Source organism: Equus quagga, chromosome 17 (assembly GCF_021613505.1).
Source record: "Equus quagga isolate Etosha38 chromosome 17, UCLA_HA_Equagga_1.0, whole genome shotgun sequence".
Classification (NCBI taxonomy): Eukaryota; Metazoa; Chordata; class Mammalia; order Perissodactyla; family Equidae; genus Equus; species Equus quagga.
In genome coordinates, this window is record NC_060283.1 from 26,799,246 (window position 1) to 26,822,486 (window position 23,241).

Genomic DNA, 23,241 nt, shown 5'->3' on the forward strand with positions numbered 1-23,241 from the left:
ACGTTTCAAAGGAAATGTCTCAGAAAGAAACGCACATTGTTCCTCTCCAGCAGCATCTTGCCTGGCTCTCCCGGGAACAGGTCTCCAGCTCCCTGCCAGACTCTTCTTTAAAGCAGAGCTGCAGGATAAGGACAGCAGCTACCAATCTTCTCCAACTGAGTTAATTCAATTCACTGTTATTAAAACCAGCTGGCTTTAGGTATAGTCATGTGCAGTCACTTTATCTCAGCAACTGGCCCACAGAAGCACTGCCCCCAACAGCTTGGGGAAGAGAGACAGCAGAGGCTCTGTCAACCTGGCTTGCTACCTTCCCTGCCCAGGACAAGCAATTGTTAAATGATGTTTTCTATCTGGACAAGGCCTGTAACCCTCACATTTAAGACATTTGAAATAGTTCTACCATTGAAGGGAAAGGATACAATGTAACCAAGGAGGAAAAGAAGAAAGCAATAAAATACATCTCTCTGGTTGAAAACCTGAATCTTCAATGATATCACTGTTCACAGCAGCAGAAATGCTGTTTCATCAATTCTAAGACACACTTTTTCCTCCACATTTCAATGTCTCTGAAATTGGGATGCATCTTACAATTGCATGACAGTTTAATTCTTAGGATTTTTTTCTTTCTTTGGGGGAAATAAACTAATGGCATGTCTCTGAGTCTGAAATACAGAATGTTTGCGAGAGGTAGGAGTAGGAGAGGTACACCGACTAGACAAAGAAGAAAAGCGAAATTGTGAGAAAAGTATCTATTCAGGACATTTATGCCATCTTAATCATTACGAATTCATTACTTATTCATTACGAATAAATTAGTTCTATAGGAGTTGGGTGGGAGCTGAAGAAGGGAAGGAAGATCTCGGAGCAGCTGGCTGTCCTGAAATACCCAGAAGCTTGTTCCACCCCCGAGGGCTCTGGAGTGAGTCCTGAATGTCCCTGAGCCCTGTCCTGTTCCCATCCAAATGGCTGCTTAGTAAGCAGAGGGCCTTCGGCAGGGAGCACCCTCCAGAGTGACCAAGATATATCCTTCTTAAGTACTTCTGCCTAGAAAATGACCCTGGCAAGTCAGGAGGCCAATATTCCCCCCTACTATGCCAAGGCAGTGAGAGGATTCAGAGAGATGACTTTAGAAGGGTTTGGATTAGATAATTTCAATTTTAATGATTCCATTTTATAATCCTGCAAAGTCTACTTCCCACCCTAACTTCCTATCTTAATTAGGAAGGCTTCTTTAAATTAGAGTAAAGCCAAAATGTTAAGCTTTGTCTCTGGAGGGTCCCTGATGAGGTTCTTTTGGAATATGCATCCCTTGTGTCTACTTACGACACAATCTGTTGGCACCATTTGCTCCTCAGACAATACAGTAGACTGGCAAGCCATATATATATGGCATTTTAACTGCTGATACACAAAACCAGGAGAGCCAATGACTACGAATGGTACCCCCACACACATATCACTGATGAAACATTAAGTTCTCTACGGTTACAACACAAACGCTATTTGAAGGAATAAAAAAGACTTCTGCAATTGGTATTGAATGAAGAAAGAATGAGAGCTACTAGATGAGTAAACATCGCCACCATTTCTAGGAACCTCAAAGAAAGATCTTTCTCTCCTCCAGTTAGCTTCTTGCAAAGAGCCATCAATGGAGAAATGACATAAGAAAATGGAATGGGGGACTGGTCCTGTGGCTGAGTAGTTAAGTTCACGTGCTCCACTTCGGTGGCCCAGGGTTTCACTGGTACGGATCCTGGGCACAGACATGGCACTGCTCATCAGGCCATGCTGAGGCGGCATCCCACACAGCACAACCAGAGGCACTCACAACTAGAATATACAACTATGTACTGGGAGGGGCTTTGGGGAGAAGACGAAGAAGGGGAAAAAAAAGAAGACTGGCAACAGATGTTAGTTCAGGTGCCAATCTTTAAAAAAAAAAAAAAAGAAAACGGAACGGGAGAGCAGCTGCGAGCCTTCTGCTCTGGCCACCGCAAATCTGACTTGACCTAACGAGATATCATGCAATTCAACAATGTGAAATCAGGTAGGACTCAGGAAGGGCTCAGACAAGCATGTTCAAGCTTGAAGTTACCATATCATTCTGACCTATAATCTCAATTCAGAAATGTTTTAAAGAGTCACTGAAGCCGTGACAGAAAAAAACAAAAATCTTTTCTTTGCAAGCTTGCCTGGTTCATTCTCTATAGCAGTGGTATCCAGGTGAGGTACACCACAGTTTGTGCTATTTTGATACACACACACAGGGATTGCTCAAAAGTCTTTTACTAACGGAGGAATTTTTTTTAAAGTTTGAAGGCCACTGCTCTATCAAACTATACACCACTTTAAGAAAATTCATTATTTAAAATATATCCACAAATATGTAAAATATAAATATAAAACCCATAAATATATAAAAGTATAACCACACTCATATATAGACAGCAAAAGAGAGAGAATGTTAAAGCAATGTAGCAAAACGTTAACATTTAGAGAATGTGGATAAAGAGTATTCTTTGTACTATTTTTGCAACGTTTCTGCAAGTCTCAAATTATTTCAAAATTAAAAATTAAAACATCCAATATACAAAAATCTAAAAGTAAACCACCGAAAACTAAAGAGATAACCGTTCATTTTCAAAACAATTACACACTTCTTAAAAAGGATTTCTTCTAACAGCAAGTTGCCCTAATTCTCTAAGGCAGGTTTGGTAAACTATAGGCCCTGGGCCAGCTGCCTGTTTTTGTAAATAAAGTTTTATCCAAACAGAGCCACATTCATTCATTTACATCTTGTCTGTGGCTGCCTTGGAGCTGGGAAGACAGAGTTGAGTAATCCTGGATAGGGACAGGCCTAGAATATTTACTACCTGGCCCTTTGCAGAAAAAATTTGCCCATCCTTGCTCTAAAATATTTGCTTGCATAAGATTCCTTGAAAGATAAGGTGGAGACACTAAGGAATGGAACAGAAAACTTGAAATCAAAGTATTACACACTATCAAAAATGAGTATCAAGCCCCGCTAAAATTCTAAGTCAATAGGAACACAATTCAATCTGTAAAATTCCTAGCATTTTAAATGACTACAAATATTTCTTCCTTCCTTGATTAATACCCTGAGTATATACAACGGAGTTCCCCAAATCCGCTGTATCCTTCAATGACAAAGAAAACAATCAAAAATAGTGGAAGCAGCACTGGAAAAGAGCAAAGCTGTCAGGGCAGATGAGAAGGGTCACGCAAAAGAAAAGAAGCTTTGTTTCAAATTCAGACAGAAGAAACACGCCAGAGACAACTCTTCCTTAGTAAACAATCATATCCTGAAGATATTCTTTTAACTAGTTGTCAGCGCACAGAGAAAATCAGTATCCTAAAGCCAACTTTAAGTTTAGCTCTCCTCCAATCACTGGAAACAATGAATTGCCACAACTCTGTGACCTGTACTGATAATGGAAAACCTGCTCCTAGAAGCTAAGATGCCACCAGTACCCGAGGCCTAAACAGTAATTTCCCATCCTGGCTTTGATGTCTGAGTGACATCTGCTATTTCAGTTCAGGGGAGCCAAACCCAAACTAATAGCTCCCTTCTGCCTAGGAAATAAAATCCAAATTCCTCAGCTTGGCATCCAAAGCTCTGCAGCCAAATTTCTCATTCCTCCTGGGTACACTATATGCTCTAGCCCAGTGGTTTTCAAACTTGGTCTCAGAACTCCTTTAACACTCTTAAAAATTGAGGACCCCAAAGAGCTTTTGTTTACATGGGTTTTATCTACCAATATTTACTATACTTGAAATTAAAACCGAGAAATTTTTAATACACAAGGACACACTCCATTAGCCATCAGAGTGATAACCTCATTACACATCATGTAGCCTCTAGAAAACTCCACTGTTTACGTGCGAAAGAATAAAAGTGAAAAAGACAAAGAACGTCTCAGTATTACTATAAAAATAGTTTTGACTTTGGGGACCCCAGGCCACACTTTGAGAACTATAGGTTCTCTAGCTAAACTAAACATACCTTCACTATCTCACCTATGTATTTAGCTTGACCATTTCTTCTTTCTGGAAAGTTCTTCTTCCCCATCTCCACCTGTAAAAATCCTTCAAAGCTCAAATACCTGACTCTCCCGGGCAAAAGTTCACCCTCTCTTCCCCAACACCCCATAGCATTTTGAAACCTCTCTTAAAAGGCCTTCTCCCAGGGCTGGCCCCGTGGCCAAGTTCGCACGCTCCACTTCGGCAGCCCAGGGTTTCGCCGGTTCAGATCCTGGGCACGGACATGGCACCACTCGTCAGGCCACGCTGAGGTGGCATCCCACATAGCACAACCAGAAGGACCTGCAACTAGAATATACAACTATGTACTGGGGGGGCTTTGGGGAGAAGAATAAAGAAAGAAGATTGGCAGCAGTTGTTGCTCAGGTGCCAATCTTGAAAAAAAAAAAAAAGGCCTTCTCCTAAGTCACGTTGTACTGCAGTTACTTTGAGTATGTCTCGCCCCAGCTACTGAACTACAAGCTACATGAAAGCAGGTACTGGATCCAAGTCATCTTTTTATTCCCACTCACATCCTAATTAACATGTAATAGGAGACCAATAAATAACTAAGTGAATACGTCAGCGGCCCTAACTAGATTTGGAAGAATAGGCAAGAAGACATATTTGATTGCCCCTCATTAACCTTGTGACTTTCAGACGAGGTTGCCAAATGTCCAAAACTCACGCTAAAATTCCCGAAGGAACAAGGTTTTCAGAAACTGCTTATATCACCCTTCATCTCTCTGGTCACTTAAGCTGCTCAGGTTAAAGTGCTGACATAGTTGTCCTGATAAATGCAGGGCAGCCTAGTCCCTGGGAGGCTTATTAATTCATAAAGTCAGAGGCTGGCTACTTGCCTGGGAAACTACCAATGATGCTCCTGAATGGGGTAGTGCCTAGAGACCTCAAAGGGGAAAGAGGGCAATGTTTTCGGCAGAAGAAGGGGCAGGGGGCCAAAGAAACTTGGATGCACTAAATGCCTTCTTTCCTTTCTGAATCTTGCTCTGCAAGCCCCATATCTATGCCTTGGCGCATGCCTGGGCTGGGAGATGACAAGCCCTTATTCTTTGTAAAAAATAATTGTGTGTTCTGAAACGACACCTCTATTATGATTTCCAAATTGACATCTCTGCTGTAACGCGGAGGCACTGAAGCCTCCCCATTTCACACACTGGCAATTATCGTTTAAGTTATCCAACGATAGGCACTCATCTGATCGCTGCAGGGCCCCCTACTTCTAGGGGTGCACTTGCAGCACATGAGGCAGTTGCCAGCAGAGCCTGGCAGGCAATTCCTGCCCCTGCTCTGGGGCGGACCAAAGCAAGGCGGCACTGCTAAAAGGCTGATGTCAGGAAAAAACTGACATACTACAGAAGGAGCTCACAGTGCCTGTCTGTGGATCGGCCTTATTTTACTATCATCAAGCACAAACAATTCACGGGGCTCAAAACAACGTCTTTCACCAGAAAAGCTTTAAAACATCTTTACAAAACATTAACATATTCCTCAATGCCTCTGTGCAGTGAGAGATAAATGGCAAAACATCAGAGCACAACATAATCAGACACCAGAAGGGAAGAAGCTGGAAACAGAATTCATAAGTGGTGTGCAATTGTGTATCTAGCTATACAAAAGTCTTGCCTGAAGAAGCAGCCAGACCCCTCTGGAAACATCTGATCCTCTGCTGTTTGGTGGGTGGTTATTTTTAATACAAGTATAAAACGATTGGTTGGCAATATGTTTGGCTCTTGTATATCCTCAACACATTACACTATAGTTACAAAACTTCAATTTATAATAAAAACTCACTCAAAGGCCCAAGGTGACCTACATGGACATGTTTACTCTGTCTCCAAATCCATTTTCTCTGGGAGACTTGGGGGTCGGCTCCCAGACCACAGACTTTTTTTTTAAACTAGGAATTTAGACCAGAGGCTTTTCACCAAATGATGAGTAAGAGCATGTCAAAGACAACGGCCAGTTCTGATATTCACATGTGCACACACCCCGACAGGCAGCAGCTGTGACATACAGGTTTAGACTTTAATTAAGAGGCAGTGCATCCCAATTGACTGGCTTCCCCCAAAATCAAGAAGAGCTTTAGAGAATTTGATCCTGAATTCTCAGCTAATTTTATTTAGAATAACACAAAATTCCAAAACAAGTCTATGTCTAGACCCACTAATACTACAAAGAATATCTTGGTAGAATCATTCACCGCTTCAATAACAGCAAACCTGTACATTTCTTCTTAGATGATTTTTCACATTCATATTCCTGACCTGAAATTTCTAAAACCCTTGATCAAGGCCATTCGTTCTTAAGTGACAGACCATTGACCCTGGTATACTGCAAACACTGTACTCTATAATATGAAGTAAAACCTTAGGGCCAACATCAGGAGGACAAAGAGTGAGTAAATGAAGCCTTACAAGAGAATGAAGAAAAAGGAATGCACAGTGGGCTGAAGCATTTACGAAGCAGAGGCAAAGAGGCAGCCTTCCTGGCTCATGTCTGTTCAAGCAGTGAGATTTCTGGAGTCTACAGAAATAGACAAGAGAGCAGAGACTCCAGCTGGGCCCCCAAACAATCCATTGTTAGCCTTGAGCTAACACAAAGCTCAGAGTATAATCACTTTTCTCATATCACGGGTTCACTCTGAACTGCTTCTCCTAGTGACTTGCCTCGGGGGGTATACTACTTGCCCTTCCATCCTGATCCTGACTTCAGCAATCTAACTGACTCCTTTTGGACTCAGCATTTGACTCCAGTGGAATAATTTCTCCACCATTTCCCTCTGTCTAGACAACATGAAATTGTCATAAATGACACCTAAAGAATAATTAGTAGAGAAAGTGCAATTTCCACTCTCCTCCCCCGTTCCCCAAAAGAACTGCACATTAATGTCCTCCGGCATGTCAATTAGTAATACCCTGAAGATTAACCCTGTGGAACCTGGAAGCCATTTAATTCCCAGCTTGCTAAATATTATGCATTTCCCCCCAGACTATAATCAGAAGATGTAAACTGCCTTCTTTTCACTGGCACTAATGGTTATAATCTCAGAGATCTGAATGCCTGCTGAATCGATACCTGTGTAAAAAGTCCTTACAAACACCACTTTATCCCGCTGCATTTTATTTAGGGGAATCCAGACAAAAGCAAGAAGACAAGGCAAAAGAGGAGAGAGGCAATGAGAGAAAGGCATGACTCAAGACCATCAGAACCAGGCAATACTATCATAATTATTATAAGAATAAGATGCTTTGAAGTCACTGCCAGTTCCTTGTGAGATGCAATATTCAAAACACAGCAAGGTCAAAGGACAGCAAATTATGAAATAACTCACCAGTGGTTTTCAATGGGAGGGGCTTCCCTCCAGGGGACATACAGCAATGTCTGGAGTCATTTTTAGTTGTTGCAACTGGGTTGGGGGAGTGCACTGGCATCTATCTAGTAAGTGAAGGCCAGAGATGTTGCTAAACATCCTATAGTGCACAGGACAGCCTCTCACAATACAGAATTGATCCAGCCCTAAGTGTTAATAGTTCTGCTGTTGAGAAATCCTCTGATATATACTAATGGTCTGAGACCAACCAAGAGGAACTCTGAATAACTAATAGATGAGGAAGTCAGTGCTTCAGCTTTAGAATCAGATTGCAGTTTAAATTCACCATCTTGTGTCCCTTACTAGCTGTGTGACCTTGGGCAAGTTCATTATCATCAGCATCCAAATTTAAGGAGAAATCCCTACTTCACAAGGTGTTATGATTAAATAAGAACATATGTGTGGCAGCCAGCACACAGTCCAGTAAATAGTGACAACTTTTTCTTCCTTGGATTACAACTCCCAAAGTGTCTACAGGGAACATGAGGCACTCTGGCCACTCAAGTCACTATGCTTAAAAAGGTGGTTTCTTGGAAAGAAAGACATGTGTTGAAGGATGGGTACTGTAAAGGCATAAACATGGGATCTGAGCCCTAAGAATCTCATCAGCCTCACCCAAATACACCAACAAAAGCAGTCAGTCACCCATCCACCAATCTGTCTGTTGGTCCATCCAATCACTGATTCAAACCACAAATATTTATTTAGTGTCTACTATTGGGTATATATTAGTATATAAAATAGATACGGTCCCTGTAGTTGCTGGTCTCTAAAGATGGACCCCAAAGAAACGTACTTCTTGGTATTCTTGCCCTTGTGCGGTCTCTTCCCACACTGAATCTAGACCAGTCTGTTACGTGCTTTAAACAAGAGAATGTGGCAAGCTGTGCCAGTTCTGGGCCAAGCCTTTACAAGGACTCACAGCTTCCATCCCCTCCCTCTTGGAACTGTCACTTACGGAAGCCCTAAGCTGCTACGTAAGAAGTCAGGCTACTCTGCTAGAGAGGCCACATGGAGAGAGGAGTCCCTGACACTACATGGCGAGGGAGAGAGGCCTAGCTGTCTCAGCGGAGCCTCCAGATGACTCTAGAGAGACCCCAAGCAAGACCAGCAGAAAAACTTCAACTGAGCTCAGTCTACCCAAAGAACAAAGAAAGTCAATAAAATTGTTATTTTAAGTCACTAAGGTTTTAAGTTGTGTGGTTTGTTATGCATCGATAGACGAATGAAATGGTTCCTGACTTGTAGAGCTTTCAAGCTAGCCACAACAGCTGCATTAGAACTAAGCCCATAAAGTTGGCTTACCAGCCTAAAGTAATCACATTTGGACTTAAAGGAACCTTGGTGATCAAAGGAAAAATCCCACTAAACAAGACATTTGGAAACAATAAAACTCAGTGCAAACTTGCTCACTCTGCCCAAAGCACAAGGTCTTGGGACTGGCTGGAAGGGTCAATGTCAATTTCAAAAGCCTTGCTACGCTTTCCTAGCTATCCCAATCAGGCTCTCCGTCGTTCTGAAACACACTTCTACTCCGGATGGCTCCCTCTCAATGTAGAAGGTGGCCCTAGAATATGGGAAATTAAGGTTATCTGTGCTTCCTCTCTTATCAAGAGGCAGGACCCAGTTCCTTTTGCACAAATCACTATAAAAGAGTGCAGGAAAAATGAAAATAATATCCTATTCCCTTGCTATGGACCAGGCTACCTTCTGAATTATTGAACTTTCTAAAATAGAACCTCATTGTGTCTGCTGCAAGTGAGTCACCAGCAGCAGCCCCATCACAACAGCCATTCCTTACCCTCCCTTACAAGGCGCTTCACTTTTTCATGTGTTTGGTTTACTCTAATTTTACATGGTGAGATTTCACGGATACCCCATGAAGCCTGAAGTCCAAGAAATGATACAGACAGAAAAAAAACTGACCTGCAGGCAATGTATCAGGCAAAAGTTTTTTTTTTTTTTTTTGAGCAAAGTAATAATGGAGAAAGGGAGAAAAGAGCAGACATTTCTTGACCTAAATTTGAAAAAGCAACTGATGTTTAATTCATTTAATCCTCACACAATTTTACAACTGAGGAAACTGAGGTTCAGAGAGGCTACTTAACCTGCCCAGGTGACACAAGAGAGCCAGAATTTGAATCCAGCGTTGCTCAACTCCAAATCTTTCCATTAGAATAAGTTAGAAGGAGAGAGACCACCTAAGGACACTGACAGTTAAAGCAGCATTGCATCACAGGGGACAGGAGCAAAAGGAAAAATAAAAGCTGACGGTCACGCAAAGGGATTTAGTACACAGAGGTGTGGGGGAGGGGGAGGTGGTGGTAAAGAGTTCCTAGATGGTCTAAAAGAGTGTTCTCTAACTTAGTGCGGATCAAAATCACCTGGAGAGCTTGTTAAAAATGCAGACTGCATGCCCCCCACTCAAGTTTCTGATTCAGCAGGTCTGGGGTGAACCCAGAAACTTGTATTTCTAACAGGAGAAGCTGATGTTCCTTGTCTGGTGACCACACTCTGAGAACCACCAGCCAAAGATCTCACAATAAACACATTCTGATACATCTACCTCTGTCTTCTGACCCTATCACATCCAAAACAGTACCAAATTTAGTGGCTCTATGAAGGACTAAAAATTCAGCAACGCTGTTAGGATCCCTATTACAGCAATGGTCCTTTGCCTTCAAGGAGCGAACAGAAAATAACCAGTTCAGCTTCTGCCTCAATTCTTTCTGAGAATTCATAAGAGGTAAGTATAAAAAGGAATCCGAAAAGCATGCAGAGAACAAAGAGTGCTTAACTGGGAAGACACTAAATTGGAGAAGTTCAAAGAAAAAAAGAGCTCCTTCTTGATTGACTGATTGATTGATTGATTTGGTGAGGAAGACTAGCCCTGAGCTAACATCCGTGCCCATCTTCCTCTACTTTATATGTGGGACACCTACCACAGCATGGCTTGGCAAGCAGTGCCATGTCTGCACCCCAGATCCGAACTGGCAAACCCGGGGCCGCCGAAGCAGAACATGCGCACTTAACCACTGCACCACCAGGCCGGCCCCTAAAAGGATCTTTTTGAATGCCATGTCTTCTCAAGCAAGGGAAACAAAAGAAAAAATAAACAAGTGGGAGTTCATCAGACCAAGGAGCTTCTGCAAGGCAAAAGAAACTAGGAACAAAACCAAAAGACAAGCCACCAACTGGGAGAAAATTTTTGCAAATCATAAATCTAGTAAGAGGTTAATCTCCATAATAAATAAGGAACTCACACAACTGAACAACAAAAAAACAAACAGCCCAATCAAAAAATGGGCAGAGGAGATGAACAGACATTTTTCCAAAGAAGCTATACAGATGGCCAATAAACACATAAAAAGATGTTCAACATCACTAATCATCAGGGAAATGCAAATCAAAACTACACCAAGACCACCTTACACCTGTTAAAATGGCTATAATCACTAAGACTAAAAATAATAAAAGTTGCAGAGGATGTGGAGAGAAAGGAACCCTCATACACTGCTGGTGGGAATGCAAACTGGTGCACCCACTATGGAAAACAGTATGGAGATTCCTCAAAAAATTAAAAATAGAACTACCATACGACCCAGCCATCCCACTACTGGGTATCTACCCAAACGACTGGAAATCAACAATCCAAAGTAACATATGCGCCCCTATGTTCATCCCAGCACTATTCACAATAGCCAAGACATGGAAACAATCCAAGTGCCCATTGACCGATGATTGGATAAAGATGATGTGGTATATACATACAATGGAATACTACTCAGCCAGAAAAAGACACATTCATCCCATTTACAACAACATGGAAAGACCTGGAGGGAATTACGCTAAGCAAAATAAGCCAGACTGAGAAAGACAAACACCAGATGATTTCACTCATATGTGTGGAATATAAAGTAGCACATGGACAAAGAAAACAGTTCAGTGGTCACCTGGGGAAAGGGGGTGGGGGATGGGCACAGGGGGTGAAGGGGAGCACTTACGTGGTGACAGACAAGAAATAATGTACAACTGAAATTTCATAATGATCTAAACTATTATGCACTCAAATAAAAAAAATTAATGTAAAATGGATTAAAGACCTAAACATAACACCTGAAACTATAAAACTCCTAGAAGAAAACAGAGGGGAAAAAGTTTATGGTATTGTAATGGGCAATGATTTCTTAGGTGTGACACCAAAAAGACGGGCAACAAAAGCAAAAATAGATAACGGGACTGCATCAAACTTAAAAAACTTATGTACAGCAAAGGAAACAAGCGAGTACAAAGGCAATCTACAGAATAGGAAAAAAATATTTGAAAACTATTTATCAAATAAGAGGTTAATACCTAGAATATATAAAGAACTCCTACATCTTAATACCAAAAACACAAATGATCCAGTTAAAAAATGGGCAAAGGACTTGAACATTTATCCAAAGAAGATATACAAATGGCCAACAAACATATGAAAAGATGTTTAATGTCACTTATTATGATGGAAATGCAAATCAAAGCACAATGAGATATCACCCCATGCCCATTAGGATGGCCACTGTCAAAACGCCAGAATAAAACAATGTTGGTAAGGACGTGAAGAAACTGGAACCCTTGTGCATGTCGGTGAGTTTGCAAAATGGTGCAGCTGCTAGGAAAACCAGTTTAAAGGTTTCTCAAAAAATTTAAACTAGAACTATCATATGATCCAGCCATCTCGCTTCTGAGTATACATCCCAAAGACCTGAAAACAGGATCTCAAAGAACTATCTGCACACCCATGTTCACTCAAGAATTATTCAAAGTAGCCAAGATGTGGAAGTGAACTAAATGTCCACCGACAGATGAATGGATAAAGAAAATGTGGTATATACATACAATGGAATATTATTCAGCCTTTAAGAAGAAGGAAATCCTGTCATATGCTACAACATGGATGAACCTTAAGGACATTATGCTAAATGAAATAAGCCAATCACAAAAAGACAAATACTGCATGATTCCACATATATGAGGTATTTAAAGTAATCAAACTCATAGAAAAAGAAAATAGAATGGTGGCTGCCAGGAGATGAGGGGAGAGAAACAGAGAATTGTTTAATGAATATGGCCTTTAACTCAAGCAAGAAGAAAAGGTTCCTGAGATCTGTTGCACAACTATATGCATATACTTAACAATACTGTACATTTAAAAATTGCTAAGAGGGTAAATTTATGTTATGTGTTTTTTATCACAATAAGAAAAAAGACCAGGGGCCGGCCCCATGGCCGAGTGGTTAAGTTCGCACATTCAGCTTCAGCGGCCCAGGGTTTCGCTGGTTCGGATCCTGGGCGCGGACCTAGCGCCACTAGTCAGGCCATGCTGAGGCGGCGTCCCACACAGCAGAGTCAGAGGGACCTACAACTAGAATATACAACTATGTACAGGGGGTGCTTTGGGAAGGAGGAAGGAAAAAAAAAAGAAGAAGAAGATTGGAAACAGACGTTAGCTCAGGTGCCAATCTTTAAAAGAAACAAAAAGAAAAAGAAAAAAGACGAAAAAAAAAAAGAGGAGGGAGGTTACATTTACCATCAGAACAAAGAAAGGAAAGGATAAAAGCCACCTTGCTGAGGTGAAACGATCCAAGGAGACAGCAGGGAGCTAGAGGAAAACTAAGAAACGTATGTGAACACCTGTAGGGGAGGAAAAAAGCAAAAGAGGCAAAATGATTTACACTTATGCCCTCTGATGCAGCAAAGGAAGAGGGCACATGTTAAGCTGCAATTCTCTTTCTATGACAAGTCATACTTTCAGCCTTTGATTCCTTTATCATTATAATTTTCTACTCCTGGTCTAACTTGATTTTCATTTTCTGGCAGGTGACACCCAAATCAAGTGCATTTTCACTGGAACTCACCCCTCTGTCCAAGGCGCTCTGCTCACAGGGAGAGGTGCAGCCATTCTTCTCCAAGATTTTACATGGTCTATCATTAAAGGAAGCTTGCTTTCATCCTGCATAACCTGACATAACAGAGATCTGCTCACTAAAGTGTGCCACAGCCAGCAAACAAGCCGGGCACCCCCACTTTCCCTCTTTGGAAACGGAGGAGGAGTTTATTAATTGTTGCTATTAAAAAGTCAGGCAGCTTCTCAGGTGAGGGGGCTGTCAGCATGTCAGCCTACAGCCAGCAGGGGAGCCCCTTGTGGGTGAATTTGGCAGGGTGGGTGGGGTAGAGGAGAGGGGACGGCAATGTCCACTGCCTCCCCCTGGTGGAGCCGAGTGGTAGGGCACTTGGGAAATATGTACTCGTCTACACATAGCCGTCAACACATTTTGCTTGAGCTAATGCAATGGTAACCAGCACAAAACACTGGAAGTAAATGGGTGAAGTCAACCCAGTGTAGACTAAGGCACAAAGAAAGTCCACGCCTCGACTAAAGGGGCAACAGCTACTCAACTCCTGCTGATTGTTATTCTGTGGGAAGGCAGGCCAGAACTTCTAATTTTTTTCAATAGAATCCAGAAATCTGGATTTATGTGGAAAAAAATGAAATTTTAAGAAAGACTGTGAGGGCCAAACAAACATACCTGAATGGCATCCTGCACTCTTTGGGTTAATGTAACAGGCCCACCCATTTAAGCCAAATTTGCTCACGTGAACACACTGTCAGGAACGCTCCTCAGAAGGAGAAGGAAGATGTACTGGATCCCCCCCTCCCCATAAATATAGAAGAAATCCAAGAGGAGGCGAAGCTCCGTGCACAGCTCTAATGGACTGAGAGAGATTACAATAAGCAAAACACATTACGCAAACAGAACCCCATACACCTGATGTTATTGTCGGTAAAACCTCCAACGCACCCTTCAGAGCACTGCTCTGAACAGAGAGTAGAGGAGGGGACCTGAAGGGGGAAGAATGAGGACACAGGAAATGGCTCACACATAGAGATCCCACCTCTCCAACACTCGGGGCTGCCAGGAGCGATCACATCTTTTCAGGTTCTCAGTGTGTATACAAAGCACCTAGCCTGCTCTAGACCATTGAGCCCCAGAAAGAGAGTTGATGGGGCATCATTTAGCTCAGCCTAACAGGTGCTCATGTGACCTGCCATGGGGGACTGGCTGTCCGTCAAGCACACTGCCAGGAGGACGTGGAGGCTCACACCGTCCCAACACCAGGGCAAGCCTCCTCACTACCAATAATTCCCAGGACAGATACAGACAGAGGCTGGAAAACCCTGCTTCAGGGCAGACAGCAGGGGAAACAAGCAACTCTCTGCACTTAGACCTGCTCTTAACCAGCAAAGAATCTTCTAAGGGCCAATACTTAGGATATCTAGTCCAAAGTATGGAGACAGAGAACAGTGCAGGAGCGCCCTACCACCTCCTCCTGGCCCTCATTATCACAATGCCTTCTATTACCACAGCACCTCTCTTCCAAATCACATTCACAATTTTTTTTTGTTTTGAGGAAGATCAGCCCTGAGCTAACATCTGCCACCAATCTTCCTCTTTTTGCTGAGGAAGACTGGCCCTAAGCTAACATCCACACCCATCTTCCTCTACTTTATACATGGGATGCTTGCCACAGCATGGCTTGACAAGCGGTGCCATGTCCGCACCCGGGATCCAAACCGGCAAACCTTGGATGGCCGAAGCGGAATGTGCAAACTTAACCGCTGTGCCACCAGGCTGGCCCCACATTCACATTTTAAAGCAGGGATTGGCAAACTAAATCTGGCCTGCTGCCTGTTTTTGTACAGCCCAGGAGCTAAGAATGTTTGTGATATTTTTAAATAGCTGAAAAATATCAAAAGGCTATTTCATGACATGTGAAAATGAAATGAAAATCACATTGTGTCCATAAAAGTTTTATTGGAACACAGCCGTTCTCACTCACATATTGTCTGCGGCTGCTTTCATGCTACAACGGCAAAGTTCAGTAGCTGCAACAGAGACGGTACAGCCTACAAAACCTAAAATATTTACTATCTTGCCCTTCATAGAAAACGTTTGCCAATCCCTGATCCAGAGGATATAGCCATGGATCACAGTCAGAATTCAAAGAGGTTCAAATATCGAGTGACCTAGTTGGACAGGTGAGCAGTGAAGGTGAAAAAAGATTAACAGCAATGGTACCTCCCTTCCACCCTATCCTCACCCTCATGTTGCCAAAGAGAGAAATGAGTTTTCTCATTACCTCTGAAGATAAATAAGTCAAATAGCTAAATGTTACTGCCATATGATGGGGCAAGAGATGCCCGGATTTCCCCAATCATTTAACAAGACCCAGAAGACCAGGGGGCCCAGAGCTAGTAAGTGAATGTCAAAGACAGAAGCAAGGTTGTGTCTCCCTCATACAAGGCTGCTGGGGAAGAAAAGCACACCAACACCTCCAGGTGGCAGATACCTAGAATTAAGAAAACAGAAGTCCTTCTCAACCTTGGAGCAGGTTCCTGAAAATCCCAGTGGTAGCAGAATTAACTACTTAAGAAGAAACTTAAGCCTTTACGGGAGAAAATAAAAACAGCATTGGGAATCTCAATCTATAAAATGATGAATACCTATGAAATTACATTCACTAAAGTGGAATAGGAAACACAAAATATCATTTTAAACATCTTAAATTAGTAATGACGAACACTATACAATTAATTTTCAATTATCATGAACAATGTTCATACTCTTGAGCCCCAGCAACTGTACTTCTAAAAATTCATCCTCTACTAGAAACCCCTGCACAAGGACACAAGATGCTGCAGCCTTGTCTGTGGAAGCAAAACCCAGAAACAGGAGACTGGTTAATTATAGTGCGTCCAACTGTTGGAATACTATGCCACTGTTAAAAAGAATGCGGCAGATCTATACACATCAACACGGAAAAATGTCCATGACATATTAAGCAAAATACGTAAATACTGGAACAGCAGGATTTAGTATGATCCCATTTTCACAAATAAAGAAAAAACGTGTTTTCATTTGTAGAAAAAAATTCTGGAGTTCACAGACAAACTGCTACCAGTGGTTAGCACTGCAGAGGACATTCACTTTTTGTATCACACATTTCTATAATGTTCGAATTTTTATAAATGGATTCATATTAGTTTTGTCCACAGAAGAAACAGGCATCTCAAAATTTCCATTGATGATCCCTTTGCCCACTATAAATTTTTCAGGCTCTCCCTCCTTCGCAGTTTCAGTAATATGCCATTATGGTTTGTAGGATGGCGGATGTTACTGGCAGGGCTTTGTTGCAGAAGATACGCCTGCTAAGAGGCTTTATGTCTTTATTTCTTTAGCAATTTCTTCATCCAAATATTTAAGGCCTTCCTAATTCTGACACAATCACTGACTCTCGCCTTCTGGTTTTCACTACAGTCTCAAGGCATAAATTAATCTAAAAGTGTGTGATGTTGGCCTAACTTTAATTTACCCTATTTAGCAAAGCCTCTTCTGTCTATTCTCAGTTACCAGCCACAGTGATCCTTTAAAATATAAGATCATGCTACTCCACTTTCGACGGCTTCGCAAGCCACTCAGAGTAAGAGGTAAAATCCCTTAAATGGCTTAGAAGGCCCTGCATAATCTGGTCCCCATTACCTCTCTAGCTTCATCTTCTGTCACTTCATCCTTTGCTGTGCTCCAGCCAGACATCTCCGGGAACTTGCATTTGTCCTTCTCTTTGTCTAGAATGCCCTTGCCCCCAATGTCTACAGAGTCTACTCTCTTACTTCCCTGAGGTCTCTGCTCCAATGTCACATTAGCAGCTTCCTCTGATGACCCTAATTAACACTGCAAACTTCCACCCCAGCACCCCCTATATTTTTTACTACTTTTCTCCATAGAACTTACCAACACCTGGCATACTAGATATTTTATTGATTTGTTTATTGTTTTTCTCCCATTAGAATGAGAGACATTACTGGTGCTTAGTAAATATTTGTTAACTGAATGAATGAACGAATGAATGAACGGATCAATCAGAGTAATTATTTCACCAGCCCGATTCCCAGGGTTACTGTAAGAGCCAGGCTCACGCACGGGCAGCCCTTGTCCGTACTCCTCAGCTCCCTCCTCGAAGGCCTGGGTTTACCTCCCCGGCTTCCCTTACCTCTCTTACAACTAAGCTGCTTAACGCCACCATCAGCTTTGTCTCCTTTTGGATTTCTCAATACCTGGTTCTTTCTTTTCTCAGAAGGAACAACTCATGATTTGCCCTTCCACAAATTAAATTCTCTTGGTTGTAGATTCTTCCCCATTCTTTGTCCTCAAATGCCACACTTCTGAGAACTCAAAAGTTAGGAAGGGTTTATTGTAATTTGAACACCAAAGACAACAATTCCATCAATTTTTTAGGAGCATAATTAAAGGTAAAGCAAAACTCTCTCTTAACATAAGGATTCTGTGCGCGCGCACACACACACCCCTCCCCTGCCAAAAGAACCTAAAATCATCTCAAAACTAAAAAAGATTCATTCTAACAATGCTGAGGTCCCAAAATGAAAAAAGGTGAAAGCACCCACTTCCTCAAACCCAAAATATCCTACTTCTAAACAAATTCAGTGAAAGCCTTCCAGAGAAACTAAAAGAAACACAAAGCATCAACGGGAAGTAGAACCTTCACTTTTAATTTGGCTCATTCATATCTAATTTGGACTTTATCAAGACCAAGCATTCCATCATTGAGACTACAGTCTTTAAGGAGGAAAAAGCAACAGCAGCGCTGACTGGCAGAAACATTAATATCACAGAGATGCCCAGCCAATGGTCCCCAGAGGAAGCTGCATATGATGCCAGTGCACTGAAGGACTGTGCGGGCCTGAAGCTGTCAGTGGGAGACAACATGAAAGACAGCTGATCAGGTGCACAAGACTTATTACAGGCTGCAGGACAACCAACACACAAGTTAAAAACACGGCACAACAGGAGATATCAGAGGAACAAATTCTAGGTCACCTGAGCTCAAGGCATGGAAGGTGTCGTCCATGTACCGCCTGGGTACTGCCACTTCACTTATTCAGCATGTACCGCCTGGGTACTGCCACTTCACTTATTCAGCAAGCAGTGACTGAGCCGACAACTCTCTAGGAGACTAACGGATGCGATGTAATAATGGGTCTTTTCTTCTTTTTTTACTAAAAAAACCAAAAAGGATTTACATTGCATACGCAATCACAGGGGATGTAATTTCGATTCCATTTGTTCAACTAACATGTACTGAGCACCTACTATGTGCTAGGTAGTGTTCTAGGTATAGTAGGGACATAGACACAATCACTGCCTTCAGAGAGCTCACTAACAGAAGGGAAACAAATTCTTTTCTGTCACGGGTGCAATACTACAAGGAAGTATCTATATCTAGTACACAAGCAGCAAAAAAGAGAAAGTGATTATCTGGGGCAGTCAGGGAAGGTTTCCCAAAGGCAAAGTGACAGCTGCGTTAGGTTCTGAATAATAAAGTGAGTATACTCCTCGTCCAAAGCAAATGGGAGCAATTTTAGATATATAAACCCTTCAGGCTCAGTTAGGTCATTGGCAGAGGAAAACTGCTAAAGATGGACACTCCATATACTTTCCTAATTTCCTGATTAGGTACTCTCCTAATTTCCAGGTCACCTTCTCCCACTTAGGGACCTATGACTAGTCCTGCAGACATAGCCATTTATTCCCCTTCATCAATGACGTTTCTGCTGAGAGCTGCCTACAGAATCCCCATGTGACCAGAGCTGAGGCATCAAACAAGTTGGCCCATGAAACCTCAAGAGGCTTCAGATCACTCTAAATGCCAAAGCAACTCCTTCACAAAAGTCTAAAAAATCTCAGAAATCTAATGAGGGCTTCCAATTCGAACCTTCGATGTTCTGAGCCAAATTTCATGCTATAACCATCAATGTCTGTCCCAATCTTCATCTTTCATTAGGGAAAAGTACAGATCAAAAAACAGCTCTCAGAACACGACCTTACTAAATACTCCAGGCACAAGGCCTTGGTACCCACCTGGAGAAGGAATGCAGAAACAATGGAGGTGGGGAAGATTCAGCCCAATCTTGAGCTCCCAGTTACTGAGATTTTAACAGTAAACTTTTCTAACATTTCTAAATTTAAAAGGACTAATCAACGCAGTTCTATAGGCAAAAGACTAAAGCTACGTTTCTCCTGTAGCCCTAGAAATGTGCTGATTACATTTCTACCTGAGACACTAATTACAAACAATCTCAGAACTCCAATTTCTTACAGAGAGCTGACTGAAGAGCCCCCTTTGGCAATGATCTACAGGAGCAACAGAGGTTTTGATGGAGAAAACTCTTGTGTGAAAGGAGTTTCAAATGAAGAGGAGAAAAGACTGCCCTCTTTAGGACCCAGGGGTTCAAATCTCACCTTTGCTACAGTCACCTCTTAAAAATGCACTTCTTGAAGATGCTCTTAAAGATGCACTTCTCTCTACATCTAAGTTTTCTCATCTCTAAAAAAAAAAAAAAAAAGGAGGCTGGACTACACAAACTCTAAGTTTTCTCCAGTTTTAAGATGCCATTTAAATAATTTTCTCTTTTCCCTAATACTAGCTTTTTAAGGCCCACGGGACACCTGCTGCAAAGAGCCACAATACCCTGATCGTCTTCTGCTAGATCCTGGGCTATCAGACCCCAAAAGAAGTGTCTTGTGGTGGAGCAAAGGGGCCTGCCACTGACGTTCTAAGTTGTAAGCTGGAGTCAGACTACACAGACAGCTCACGCTCCACTGCCCACTGGCCAAAGGGGACAAACTGTGAACCGGTTATTACCACTCGGCAACAGAGAGCTGTACTGAAAGACACTTGTGCTTAATACTCTCTACTATTTGCAAACACTACAATTATATCAGCAGCACCAAGGATAAAAACACGCCGCCTCGGTCTATCTCCCACTACAAGGTCAAAGAATAAACCGTCTCCCTTCAAGTAGACATACACATACATTAAGGACATCTTTTCTTCCCTGCCATACTAGCCCAGCGGCAGCAACAGCCCAACAGTGACACCTGCTGGGGAAATCCAAGCAAGGGCCGGCTCATCAGCTAGAAAGGATGGGCCCCTTTAGAAGGTAGCAGAAGATGCTAATTAGCATCTGTTTGTACTAGTGATTTACACTGGAATGCAGCCACTCAACTTATGAGGAAGTGGCAGCCCACCATCGAAGGGTGTGCACTTACAATATTTTACAGTATACCTCATTTTTTGAGTAGGCTATCAGCCCTCCTGGCACATCTCAGTCTAGTTCATCTAAAAGTGACTCCAAAAATAATGTAACTACTGTATTAATACACTATTTTACAGTGAGAACCATGCATTTGTATATTTTAAAAGAAAAAAGGCATACAGATAAAATTATTTACAGCAAGAACACAGGGACTTCATTTTCTACAACACACATTTTTGAATTCTTGAATTTTTAAAATTTAAACCACAAACATACTACTTTTTGTCTACAGAAGTTTGTGGTAGATCCTTAGTAGTTTCTGGGTTTTAAATGGCCTACTTTATTAAGAAGTGACTATTAATATTTTAGTCACATGTGGCTATATATATTTAATTAAAATTTAAAAATTTAAATGTAGCTCCTCAAATCACACTAGCTGCATTTCAAATGCTCAATAGCGCTACCTGTGGCCAGCGGCCACCATACTGGACAGCACACATACCGAACACTTCCATCACTGTAGAAAGTTGTATTGGACAGCATTGCTCTAAAGAAACGTATTGGCGTATTTTCAGATGAAATTATTATGATTTCTGTGTGGGAGGAGTGCATGAGGGATATAGATATAAATGAAAGAAGGCTGGCCAAGTGTTGGTAAGTTTTGAAGTTAGGTAATAGGTATAGTTCATTTATTATACTTTTCTTTTCAATGTTATATATTTGAAGATTTCCATTAATAAAACATTAAAAGAAAAGAAAAATAAATAAAAATCAGTTCACCTAAAAATGAAGTCATCACGTTAAGGAATACACCATGGAAGGCAGTTTGGAAAAATCTGTAGTCACGCAGACCAGAGTTCAAATCCCTACTCGGCAACCTACTGCAGGACCTTTAACAAGAAACTCGACTTCTCTGAGTCTCACTTTCCTCAACTGTATGATGGGAAATTTAATACCTGCCTTGCACAGAGTTATTGTGGAAATTAGAAATAACTGCTGCAAAGCAAGAACACAGTCCCTAACAACACACAGGCAGGCCCTCAGTAATTGGTATCTCAAATTATTATCAAACAGTAGATTTTGGTTTAAACCACTCAGGTATTTCTCAGAACCACCCAAGAAGAGGCAGAGCTAGAAGAGGATGGCCCAAGGCTGACCAGAAGCCCACTGCCACCGTGGTTGGCTTTCAGAGCAGTAACTGAAGACAGTCCTTCTATGGCTACCTTTAATAAACTTATGAATGCCTACCATATGTCAGGCACTCTGCTTGCTGCCTTCTCACTTCTCTTGACAAAGAGGAAGAACAGAGTCCCAGGCTCCCGATTTGGGCTATTATGCAAGGCAAACTATTCCAAAGTCAGGCATTTAGGAGATGTTAATCCAGAACTGGCCTCAATCATATGGGCACAGTAACCACCTCTATTGCTCCGTCTATCTTTCACATCTAACCAAGTCTCCCTCTGCTCCCCTTAGCAACTGCCCTTAGTAACCGCCTACTGTCTTACATACACCATGCCCTTTCCTTCCTTAGCATGTGCTGTTCCCCTAAAATAAAAAGGTCTTCCCCTCTCTAAATCCTACCCATCGTTCAAGACGTGATTTTGTAAAGCCTTCTTTGATGACACTTCCTTTTCTCTGAAATTACACGACAGTTAATCTCAGTACCATACAATGAAGCACTGGGGTCATCTACATTTTTTATATAATTGCACGTAAATAAGTCTTGCCTCTACAATAGCACTGTATATTCCCAGCGGACAAAAACCAGGTATTATGCTTCTTTTGTACTCCCACAGTGCCTAGCACTGTGGCAAAACTGTAACCATTCAACAAATACTTAATGGGTAACTCTCTAAAGGATTCTCCCAAAATAACAAGTACACTATGTGCACAATCCATATTCTCACCCTTGTTAGAAGCTTATGTCAGAGAAATTTCAGTTGCTTCAACAGAGGATGTAATGCAGAGCAATATGCTGTTTGGATCCAACAGGCATATTCTGGGAGTTGGTGATTACGCTAGATTTGACCTTTACAGAATGACAGAAAGAAGTCCCTAATAAATCAAGATAGATGCGCATACGGCCATACACAGAACATGCGGCAGGCAATCAACTACACCCACTCTGTTCCTTCCATGAAAGACTTGCCTGGGATGCTGATCCAAGTATGGACAGGCCCTCCTTCTATGCATTATTCTTCTTCCCCACCCCGAGGTGAATGTCCATCTGGAAGATCTACTCAAAGACTCTTAACTAAGAAAATACCTGGCCGTCCAAAAAATAGGTATCTCTAAGAAAATATGGACTTTCCTTGACATATATATGTATTCTTTTCCCCTTTGTCAAGCTGCAATGTTCCAAAAGATAAGGTTTAAGAGGAAAACACAGTTGTCCAAAGCAACGCAATCCAAGAAGAGCCAACACAGTAATGTGACCCAAGCAGGGTTCTCTCTTACTACTCATTCCTAGGCACTCACTCTGGGACCTTTTCTTAATAACTAGTCCTGCACATACAATCCTTCAAGAAGGTCAGGAAGCAGGGCAGAGAAAGTCAATGGTTCCACCTCCTCATGCCTCTCTAACGTAACCGACACTCTACTTTAAGGCTAAAAGTCACATGAGCTTAGCCAGAAAAGGAGCTGGCAGAGCCAA

General features: G+C 41.9%; 1 protein-coding gene across 17 annotated transcripts in view; it reads right to left on the bottom strand.

Annotated features, from left to right (window-relative positions):
* AMBRA1 (autophagy and beclin 1 regulator 1) overlaps window positions 1-23,241 on the bottom strand; it is a 158,741-nt gene that overhangs the window by 101,925 nt on the left and 33,575 nt on the right. The window lies entirely within an intron of this gene.